A 12,294-nucleotide genomic window follows, 5' to 3' on the forward strand; every position below is an offset into this window, starting at 1 on the left:
GAAGAGATGGTATAAATAGAGGGATGGTGAGGGTGTCGTGCAAGTGGGAGAAGAAAGAGAGTTGTGAGGGTGGTGGTGAAGTGAGGTGACACAAAGTTGATGTGTTTGGTGTGAGGGAACAAGAGAGAGATGGGGGGTGAGGTGACAAGAGAGTTGAAAAATCTCGTTAGGGGAGGGAAAGAGCAAGTGGCTCGATGGTACCATTATTTTCTTTTCGTTTCCATTTTTTTTTTTTTTTTTTTTTTTTGAAAAGAAATAAAAAGTTTCCCCCCAATCTCTTTTTCACTCTGCTCTTTTTTTTTTTCTCTGTATCCTCTATCTCTGTTGTCAACACTCCCTTATGTAGATTCCTGAAAACAAGAAAACCAAAAACAAAAATTAAAAACACAAGGATCCTAAAAAAAATATTTACAGTGATACCTTTGGGACTTCCTCCCAAGTGAGCTTGTTTAAAGTCACTAGCTTGACTTTTCAGCTTTTTAGGCTTTTGGGGATTCATGGAGGAGCACAGAAAACCCCTCTGGGTGGACTTGATCAGCTAAATATTTTTTTACTCTTTGGCCGTTTACAGTGAATTCGCTGCCATCCTTGTTCAGAAGAGTGATAGCTCCAAATGGCAGAACGTCTTTGACTGTAAATGGTCCAGACCACCTAGACTTAAGCTTTCCAGGAAATAACTTAAGTCTGGAATTGAACAGCAAAACCTGATCTCCAGCTTTGAGCTCCTTGACAATAATCTTCTTGTCATGAAAATTCTTTGTCCTCTCCTTGTAAATCTTGGAACTCTCATAAGCATCAAGTCTTATTTCTTCCAACTCATGGATGTCAAGAGTTCTCTTAGCCTGAGCTGTGTCAATATCCAAGTTCAACAGCTTGATTGCCCAAAGTGCCTTGTACTCAACCTCCACAGGGAGATGACATGCTTTACCATATACCAACTGAAACGGTGTTCTGCCTATTGGCGTCTTGAACGCTGTTCTGTATGTCCAGAGAGTCTCGTCCAACTTGACAGACCAATCTTTCTTCGAGACTCCAACAATTCTTGACAAGATACCCTTGATCTGTTTGTTCGAAACTTCAACCTGACCGCTGGTCTGAGGGTGATACGCAGTAGACACTTTGTGCTTGACCCCATACTTTCTCAGCATGCTCTCAAAAACTTTGTTGACGAAGTGAGTTCCACCATCACTGATCACCGCTCTAGGTATCCCATACCTTGGAAAGATTATATTTTTGAACAGCTTCAGAACAACCTTGTGATCATTGGTGGGGCTAGCTATGGCTTCGACCCACTTAGAAACGTAATCAACTGCCACCAAAATATAGACATTCCCATTAGATGGGGGGTTGAATGGTCCCATGAAGTCTATCCCCCAGACGTCAAATATCTCCACTTCTAGGATCGGATTTTGGGGCATCTCGTTTCTCCTTGTGATGTTGTCCATCCTCTGACAAGCGTCACACTTGGTGATGAAGTTGTGAGCATCTTTGAACAAGGTTGGCCACCAGAGACCTGCTTGAAGAACTTTTTGAGCTGTCTTGAATGTGGCGAAGTGACCTCCATAGGTGGAACCGTGACAGTGCTCAAGCACTCCCTGCACTTCCCCTTCTGCTATGCATCTTCTGAACAGACCGTCAGAACCTCTCTTGTACATATAGGGTTCATCCCAGAAGTAGTGGTTGACCTCTCTGAAAAGCTTCTTCTTCCTGTATGGATCCATGTCATCAGGAACTTCTCCACATACCTTGTAATTCACAACATCTGCATACCAGGGTGCAGTCTCAGAAGTGATTGCCATGCATCTGATTTTGAGGTTCTCAACCCCTGTGTCATGCATCCGCTCACAAACCTAGGCTACCAGAAGTTGTTCCTCAGGCATTGAATCATCTATGGGGACAACATCATCAATTCTCATTCGAGACAAATGATCTGCAACTTCGTTTTCTATGCCTTTTTTGTCAACTATCTCCATGTCAAACTCCTGAAGAAGCAGGATCCATCTCAACAGTCTCGGTTTGGTATCCTTCTTCGAGTGGATGTGTCTCAGAGCGGCATGATCGGTGTACACAATGACCTTCGAACCCACAAGATAACTCCTGAATTTTTCGAATGCAAACACAACTGCTAGGAGTTCCTTCTCTGTGGTAGCATACCTTCCCTGAGTCTCATCCAAGGTGCGACTCGCGTAGTAGATGACATGAAGCTTCTTGTCAATACGCTGTCCCAGAACTGCTCCAACTGCGAAGTCTGAAGCATCACACATGATCTCAAAAGGATGATCCCAATTCGGAGCTTGCACTATGGGTGCTGAAACCAAGGCTTCCTTGATCGTGCTGAAGGCTTCCAAACATGCTGCGTCAAATTCGAACTCGACCTCCTTGCACAGCAACCTTGTCAAAGGTCTTGCAATTTTTGAAAAGTCCTTAATGAACCTCCTGTAAAACCCAGCATGTCCCAGAAAACTCCTGATGTCCTTCACTGTCTTAGGCGGTTGAAGCTGAACCATGACCTCAATCTTTGCCTTGTCAACCTCAATTCCTCTTTCAGAAATCTTGTGTCCCAGAACGATCCCTTCTTCAACCATGAAATGGCACTTCTCCCAGTTAAGCACCAGGTTCGTCTCCTCACATCGCGTCAATACCCTGCACAAATTCAACAAACAGGAGGAGAAAGTGGAACCGTATACAGAGAAGTCGTCCATAAACACTTCCACTGACTCCTCAATTAAATCCGAGAAAATTGAAGTCATGCACCTCTGAAAGGTGGCAGGAGCATTGCACACGCCAAATGGCATGCGTCTATAGGTAAAAGTTCCATAGGGACAAGTAAAGGTTGTCTTTTCCTGATCATTTGGGTGAATAGGGATTTGGAAGAATCCACTATACCCATCAAGGAAACAATAATAGGGATGACTAGCTAGTCTTTCCAACATTTGATCAATGAAAGGCAGAGGAAAATGATCTTTCCTAGACACAGCATTCAACTTCCTATAATCTATACACATCCTATGTCCTGTGATGGTTCTAGTTGGGATTAACTCATTTTTGTCGTTTTTGATCACAGTTATGCCTCCCTTTTTAGGTACACAATGCACTGGAGATACCCAAGTACTATCAGAGATAGGATAGATAACTCCAGCGTCAAGTAGTTTCAGGATTTCTTTCTTAACTACCTCTTTCAGATTAGGATTCAATCTTCTTTGGGGTTCAATACTAGCATATGATTCATTTTCAAGATTGATCCTATGGGTGCATAGACTAGGTGAAATTCCCTTGATATCATCTAAAGAATAACCAATAGCCTTTCTATACTTTTTCAGCTCAGTTACTAGCATCCCCAATTCATCATCACTCAACCTAGCATTCACTATAACAGGATAAGTAGAATTGGTTCCCAGAAAGACGTACCTGAGCCCGGAAGGAAGAGTTTTGAGCTCTACCTTTGGAGCTTTCAGTTCCGACCAGTCGTCAGCATGGGCGTCAGAAGCGGCAATAGTCGAGCGTACTCTGAACGGTGTCTCGAGCGGTGACTCAAGTCGGGTCTTGACGTTGGTCGAGTGGGAGGTTTCACGTTCTAAATTCTCTGTCTCAACTACACATACCTCTTCTGCGTCAGACAACTGCTCGAACTCTTCTGGTTCGTCCGTTTCTCTGTGGGAGTCTAGCATATTCTTGTAACAAGTGGTCTCCCCATGCAGGAACCCTTCTTCTCCATCCTTAGTTAGAGCAGTTTTGAGATGATCCTCCTCAGCTAGTTCCTCCAACAACTCATCAGCCAACTTATCCATCTCCTCAATGTAGAAGACTTGTCCTCCTATTGTTGGCTTCTTCAAAGTATCCTTGATGTCAAACTTCATAATGAAGTCGTCTCCCAGATTGAGATCAATCTTGCCATTTCTGACATCAATGATGGCTCCAGCAGTCGCCAGGAACGGTCTTCCTAGGATCAGAGGATCCTTTGGTTCTTCGTCCATCTCTAGAACCATAAAGTCGGTTGGCACTTCCACGTCTCTAATCCTGACAGGTAAGTCCTCTAAGATACCATGTGGAAGTCTCACTGATCTATCTGCAAGGATGAGGGAGATGTCGCATCCCTTAAACCTTGTGAAACCCAACCTCTTAGCCACAGAGAATGGCATCAGATTCACTAAAGCGCCAAGATCACATAAACACCTTTCAAAAGACATGGGTCCAATGGAGCAGGGTAGAGTGAATGATCCAGGATCTTTGAGCTTCTTGGGTACAACCTTCTTCTGGATGATTGCACTGCACTCAAGACTTAGTACCACCATGCCTTGAACTTCTTTTGATCTCTCCATCACCAAGTCCTTGAGGAATTTCTGGTAGTGAGGAACAAGTGCGAATGCATCCATCAATGGCATTCTCAACTCAATCTCCTTGACTTGCTTTTCGAACAAGGCTTTGTACTTCTCAGTAAGCTGCTTCTTGAACCTCACTGGAAATGGTAGAGGAGGCTTGTACGGTGGAGGGATGAACCTCGCAGGTCTGTCTTCAGGAACAGCAGGCTCCTTAACAGCTTCAGGTTCGGATTGCTTCACTGGCTCGATTGGATCTTTGTCTGCTTCGACGGGGTTCTCCATCTGAACGTCATCCTGACCGAAATCCTCCCCATCTAATTCTGCACTGTCCTCAGTGACGTCTGGAACTCCTTGCCTGGGAGGCAATGTTTTCCCACTTCTCAGCGTAATGGCATTGGCGAACTCTTTGGGGTTCTGAACAGCTTTACCTGGGAATTGGCCAGGCTTTGGTGCAGAAGTAGAAGCCGATTGGCCCTCCATGTACCTTATCTTCGAATTCAGAGTTTCGAATTTGACGTTCAGATCATTGTAGGAACATTCCATCCTCTGACTAAGGTCAGCGAACTTCTTTGCAGTATCCATGGAACCGCTAGCTTGGCCCTGAAGAATTTATTGCATCATCTGCTTTAGTTCTTGATCTGGAGTTGGTGTAGTCTGAACTGGTTGAGGGCGGAATCCTGGCGGTGGTCCTGAGGGAGCTTGGTAACCCTGTTGGAACTGTTGTTTTGGAGCGAATCCCGGATTATAAGGCACAAAGGTTTTTGTTGACCTTGCTGTTGTTGTTGAGGCGGGTACACCTGATCTTGTGGATTAGCAACATTGTTACTTCGGTAAGACAAATTGGGGTTCGTCTTATAGGGGTTGTAACCTTTGTTGTATCCACCCTAATTCTGGACATAGCTGATCTCTTCACTCTGCTCCCCCTCCCCATCTGGAACTTGGAAAGGGTCGTCCTCAGAGACGAAGTGGACGCTCCTCTGCTGGCTTAGCAAGATACGGTCGAGCTTCTCATTGACATTCTTGAGGTCCTTCTTGTACTTCTCTTCAGACCCAGCGTCGCCGCGAAATGTGCGGTCATAATCCTCGTTGTAGTTGCCGTCGGACTGAGCGAGATTCTCCACCAGTTGCCAACCTTCATCGACATCCTTGTTCAGGAAGTTACCGTTAGAAGCGGTGTCAAGCAGCATACGTATTTTGGGAAGGACACCACGGTAGAGAGTACTCAGTAATGACTCGTTGCTGAAACCATGATGTGGGCACTGGCTGTGGTAACCCTTGAAACGCTCCCATGCTTCACAGAATGATTCTGAGCTCTTCTGAGTGAAGCTGGAAATCTCATTCCTGAGACGTGCTGTTCTGGAGTTGGAGAAAAACTTGGCCAAGAATGCTTTCTTGCAACCATCCCAGGTGGTGATTGATCCTTTGGGAAGGTTTTTCTCCCATTGATGAGCCTTGTCTCCCAGGGAGAAAGGGAAAAGGTGCAACTTGTAACCATCCTCACTCACACCGTTGATCTTGGTGAGACTGCACAGACGGTCGAACTCGTCCAAGTGGTCGAGTGGATCCTCCATAGGCAACCCGTGGAACTTGTTTCCTTGGATCATGGAGATGAGACCACTTTTGATTTCAAAGTTGTTGTTCTGCACGGCGGGAGGGACGATGCCAGCACGCTGAGTATGAGTGTTCGATGCGTCCCTCGAACCAATGTTTCGCGGTCCCTGATGTGGTTCATGCTGTTGTTCCATAGTGACTTGTGCGGGATGATCAGTGGGTTGACGAGCTTGATGTGGGCGTTGCAACCGATTGATTTCGTCGATAACAGGAACGAGATTCTGTTGCCCTCTTGATCTGGTGTGCATGCAAGGTTGCAATCAATAGGTACCTGAGAAGCAAAACAAACAAGCAGAAAACCAAAGCAAGTCAGTACTCAGAATGATTGTGTAATAGAACTTAATCTTGCAAAACTTGAAATCTTAAATGTAGCAAAAAGAATCCCAAATGGCAACGGCGCCAAATTGATACTAGGTTTTTTGTGTCTCCTAGTAGGTTCAATTAACCTTATGCGTTGTAGTACTTAAGGTGTCAATCCAAATGGGATGTTGCTAACAATTGAGATGCAATCAAGATGTCACAAGTTAAGACAATTCAAAGAGTGTTTTTATCTAACAGTCCTAGAATGATCAAAATGCGAAACGGAAGTGAGTCACAGAACTAGAAACAAGAATGCATGACAAGAAGCGAAAGTGAATAAAAACGCAAACGATTCTAAGCATGAACAAACGAAACAGTTCCAGGAATGTAATAAAAATCAGAAAGAAAGAAGTCCTGAGAATGGGGTAATTGATGTCGGTGGAGTATCCTAGTCTAAGGAGTGTTTAATATACCACAAGCAAGGTATCCCTAAACAATGAACATCACAACTTAGCTAATTCAATCTCTTGGCGAAATCTACTCAGACTCAACCACTTCCATATCTAGCTCTCGCTAGAGAAACGTGGTCGAGCAGGCATGACAAACAAGTTCATTCACGTCAACAAACATCCTAGACAACTAATCTCTTAGGCTAGGAACGTAAGTCTCTGGCACTAGTTGGTCAGACATTTCATCAAACACCTTTTGGGTGCGGAAATGTCTCGAACCTAGTTCCAATTGATCAGAGAGAAACTAGTAATTCTAACTCTAGTCTAGAAGGGAATCATACAATCAAAGCTTAAACACTCTACATCCTAAGATCCTCCACCTAATCTATCCCATCCTCAAGAACTAACACACTACTCAGATCCAAAAATCATAGTCAAGGATGCAAAAACAGAAATCATTGAATCAAGCATAATAAGATAGACAAAAATAAGATGAATAACTTTTTAGAAGGAATCAAATGCAAAATCTGAATAAATCTCAACGATATTGGAATACAAGCCTCATAACGTATTTTTTGTAGCTAGGTTAAAACCTTCTGGGAACGAAAACAAATTAAAAGATAAGATCCTCCGCAAAGACTTAACAAAATGTATATATAGTAGTCCAACATGGAAAGCCCTAAAACTTAAAACGACAAGGTAAAATGTCGGTTCGGTAATCTCCTAAAGCGTGTGAAACCAAACGTCCTTCTTCTCGACATGTGCGATCGAGTCCGTGTGCGTCGATTGGAATCCAATGTCATCATAGCTCGGATGGAAGGCTGAGGAGCATGGCTTGGACGGATAGCTCAGACGGAACGGAGATGGTGACAATGGCTCGGACGAGACGGAGATGGTGACCATGGCTCGGACGAAACGGAGATGGTGACCATGGCTCAGACGAAACGGAGATGGTGACCATGGCTCGGACGAAACGGAGATGGTGACCATGGCTCGGACGAGAATGGCTTCCAACGTTTCCTAAATACCTGAAATACTCCAAAATGCACAATGTATGCAAGGATGATGCAAGAGCTACCTAGATGTGCAAAGTGTACAGAAAGAACTAGAAAATGATGCAAACCAATGAGTTATCCTAGCTAAATGCATGATAAAAATAGGCTAAGAAGAGACAAAATATAGACATATCATAGACATACAAACTAATTAATACATATGTAACTGGCATTACTTGTTTATTGTTTCTCTTACCAATATGGAATTGAATATGAGACTTAGGTCGTGAATGGTTACCACAGACCCAGCGGTTTTATCCGTTTGTGGTTTTGTCCGCACTTTATTTACCATTCAACTTCTAATCTCAGTAAAGTGGACTAAAAATATATATTAAAAATTTGAAAAAGTAAAAGCGGACAGAAAAAGAGTATAGCTATGTTTAAAATAAAATTATGGATTACAACTTTCGCTGAATGTAAGTGTTGAAGAGCCTATCGCTATGTTTCTACGAGTGTGCGGACACAATGAAGTTCAACGAGATGTTGGCTTACGATTTGGACGAAACCAAAAAACCGTGAATAGAAAATTTGGTGAAATGTTGCAAGCAACAGAACTTCTAACCGCAGATTACATTAAGACACCAACAACACATCAATTACCGGATTCCACAGCGTCTACAAGCTGATAGACGATATTGGCCATATTTTAGTGGTTTGTTGGAGCTATGGATGGAACTCATGTGTGTGTTAAAGTAAAGTCTGAGCTACAAGCCATGTATTGGAGCAGACATGACTATGCAAGCATCAACATAATGGCAATTTGTGATATGAATATGCTATTCACATATGTATGGAATGGAGCACCGGGTTCATGTCATTATACAATTGTCCTTTCACTTGCACAAAATGGTGATTCTGAATTTTTTTACCACCTACAGACAAGTATTATGCAGTTGACTCTAGGCATCCTAATAAGCAAGAATTTTTAGTTCCTTAGGCCAAGTCCAACGCGACGGTAAAACTGCATAATAATGTGGAAGTGATGATTTTTTGTCTCCAACCAGACTGTATATTTTACACTATAGTAGTGTGATTCATTTTTATTGCACAGTACACTATATTTGGTGTTTTACTGTAGCGATGCCAGACACTATAATATTGTTTTTTTAATGTTATTCTATTTTAAAACAACTTGGTTATAGTAGATTAAATATAAGTTTAGTATTGTTATATAAGAATCTAGTTAAGTTTGTAATAAAAATTAATATACCAAAACAGTTTTGTAGTTTTTATTTTTCATAATATAAATTATTAATTAGTAGAAAATATTAAAATTAATTAGTAATTTGATTGATAATATATATAATAAAATTCAACTAACCATTAAAAATACATAAAATTCAAATAAACATGGAAAACACAAAATTACAAAATAAAAGCCAGAAAAACACTTTCACCTAAGATAATTGTAATATTGGGTAAAATCATTATGATCATTTGGTGATCTTTGATCTTCACCTTGATCTCCATCTTCTTGAACTTGTTTTCCATGAGACTGGCCTTCTTGATAATGAGATACACGATACTGTGATCCATGATATTGATAACCTTCACCATCTTCTTCATGTTGGTTTGTTTGTGCTCTTTTCCACAAAATTCTTCTTCTTTCATTTTCAATATAAGCAAGAGAGGCTGGATGACTTATAAACCAATCAAATTATGTCATTTAGGAAAAATAAGATCTTATGGTGTCTTTAACACTCTCGGCAGAGACCTTACCTCTTTCTCTTTCATCACCTTTTTATTACTTTTTGATTTTTTATTTCTCTCACCCTCACCCCAGTATGACTAATAAACATGCTCTTATAGATCAACATGAAATAGAGTTGTTAGAAATCACATGTCACAATTCTATATTGACCCCCCTCTGTCACAATTCTATATTGGCCCCCCCTCAGAGAAATAAGGAAAAATTGTTTAATAGGTCTCATGCATCTCGATCTATCATTGAACACACATTTGGAGTGTGGAAGAAGAAATGGAGAATATTAACCGATTTTCTGAGATATGATATGGATATCCAAAAGAGAGTAATTATTGCAACAATGAGTCTTCATAATTTTATTAGAGTTTCAAATTTTACATATGCAGATTTTGTGGAAGATTTTATAGAGACTCAAACTGAGATCAAGACAATGCATCTTATGAGCTTGATGAAGCAGAGAATGCATATAGACAACACATGTCGAACTTTCGAGAAACTATCGTAACTATGTTATGAGAAAACTAGAGTATTTGATTTTATATTTGGGTTTTTAATTTTTCATATTTTTATTATGTTGTATTAAGGAAATTTATTTATCTTTTTGAAAAATATAATATTATTAGAGTAGAATAAAATAGTCTAATTTGTCCATATTTTACCATTCGTCCAAGAAAACCATCTTTTGGATCCACTTCATCCGCTTTGATCGTTGCGTCCACTTTGATGCTGTTTTTTCCGCTGTGTCTACTATGTCCGTTCTGCTTTGGCCGTTGTTACCATTCAGACCCTTAAGTATTCTGAATTTTTGTTGTTGCCCATTTAATTTGTTATTTAACAAGTCAATCATAAATTCGTAACGTTTAGTGACTGCAAACTCAACATCAACAACTAATTTTATTAAGACAGACAAAAGCCCCACATGAATTTTTTCCACTCTATAAATTTGAAGTCGATTGGGTATGATCACCCAAAATAGAAATTTATTTTTTTGAAAAACCAAAAAGAAAAATGGAAAATTCCTTAGAGAAATTGGCAAAACTAACTAAGAAAAAAACTATAATTAAATCCATAACTACTCTATATAGTGTATATAAACTACAATATATACAATCTTACCTTTCCACCACCACCCCTATCTACCCCTTTACCATCACCTCCAGCCACCACTTTTACCCCCTACCACCACCATTACCACCACCATTACCACCACCTCTTTACCACCATCTCCACTAGGGTTCTCAATATAACCTCTAGGGTTTAGATTTCTTCCAGCCACCACCTCCGGTCACCGGTCACTGGTCACCGCCACCTCCGACCTCCGGCCACCGCCACATCCGGCGATTTTTTCCGACCACCATTTCCGGCGATTTTCTCCGGCGACCATCTCCGGCGACCTTCTCCAGTGACCTTCTCTGATGACAAACTCCAGCAAACTTCTCCGGTGACTTTCGCCGGCGACATTCTCCGGCGACCTTTTCCGGTGATCTTTGCCAGCGACCTTCTCCGGCGACCTTCTCCGACAACCTTCGCCGGCGACCAACTCCGGCGACTACCTCCGCCGGTAGCCTTGAGACGGATCCGGATATCCGGCTTTTTTGGGACTATCCGGATCCGGATCCGTATCCGGCGGATATATGAAAAGACTATCTGAATCCGCATCCGTGGCCACCGGATATCCGGAATCGGATATCCGTGCAAAATAACCGGATATCCGCGGAGATCCGGATCCGGTTTTTTTTCTTCGCCGCCCACCAAACACAACCCTAGCACAACAACCACAAACATAAATCTCTTCTCTAGACCCTCTTTTGTTCTATCTTCTTATCATGCCTCTTGATTCTGTTAATTACTCTAGCTAAACATCAAATCTTACATGGATCCGTCCAAATCTCGTCATAAGATACAGATCCATCGGCTTGAAAAGACCATCAAAGCATACAAACACATCTTTTACTATGATTTTCTGTTATGAAGTTAAAAGAAAGAAAGAAATATGAGGAGAAACATAAGTTAGAAGAACAGAAAGAGAGAAAACGAGAGGAAGAAGGGAGGCGACATCGTGGAAAACAAAATAACATTAGGTTATTTTGTGTTGAGACCTCTCTCTTGTGCTGCTCGCCTGTTGCTATCATCTTGTTGGTAGTGGGTTTCGGCCTGTAATTGGAGGCCCATTACCCGATATGGGTATGGAATTCGTTTCATGCGTGGTTGGCCACTCTGGGTGACACCAGAATGAATTGGGGAAGACACATCTTTTCTTCTTCCTGCTCGAATTACTCCTTTTTTTTCATTCGCATACGCGAATGACCAGGATTTGATCCCGTTTAACCTTCTACTTCGGCTAGATAATTGCCAAGCCCAGCTGTAACTTTTGCCGGCCGATAAGATCTTTGAGATTGATCAGCCAGCTGGGTTGGTTTGGCTATTACTTGTCATATTATGTGAGGCTACAATATCTAAAATCCAAGGGACTTGCTCAATAGTTTAGTTAGGCCCATTAGTATTTTTAGGTCCACTAGTTGTTAGGTCCAATAGCTTAGTTCAAACCCATTAAATTGATAAATAACCGGATACGGATATCCGGTCCAAATATTATCCACTATCCGGATACGGAACTGCGAATATAAAATTTTAATATCCGGATCTGGCTTCGTCCAGCCGGATATCCAATTTTTCGGATCAGATCTCCGATTCGGATCCGGATACCGGATATTATTCCCAGGCCTATCCGCCGGCCACCATCACCACCATAACTAACACTAAATTTGTAATTTTCTCTGCCCCTAATCCTAAATTCCTAATTCAGCTAATTCACTCAATTCCATAACATACATTTTTTTCTTTTTTTTTTGGAT

The 12,294-nt window shown here is 41.6% G+C and overlaps 1 non-coding gene across 1 annotated transcript; it reads left to right on the forward strand.

Moving 5' to 3' along the window:
• Positions 1 to 5,561: 5,561 nt before the first annotated feature.
• LOC147948630 (small nucleolar RNA R71) lies at positions 5,562 to 5,668 on the forward strand. The gene has a single exon (XR_015585889.1). It is a non-coding gene; the product is annotated as a small nucleolar RNA R71 (small nucleolar RNA).
• The last annotated feature ends 6,626 nt before the right edge of the window (positions 5,669 to 12,294 follow it).

This window comes from Camelina sativa, chromosome 2 (assembly GCF_030686135.1).
Source record: "Camelina sativa cultivar CO46 ecotype springtype chromosome 2, ASM3068613v1".
Lineage (NCBI taxonomy): Eukaryota > Viridiplantae > Streptophyta > Magnoliopsida > Brassicales > Brassicaceae > Camelina > Camelina sativa.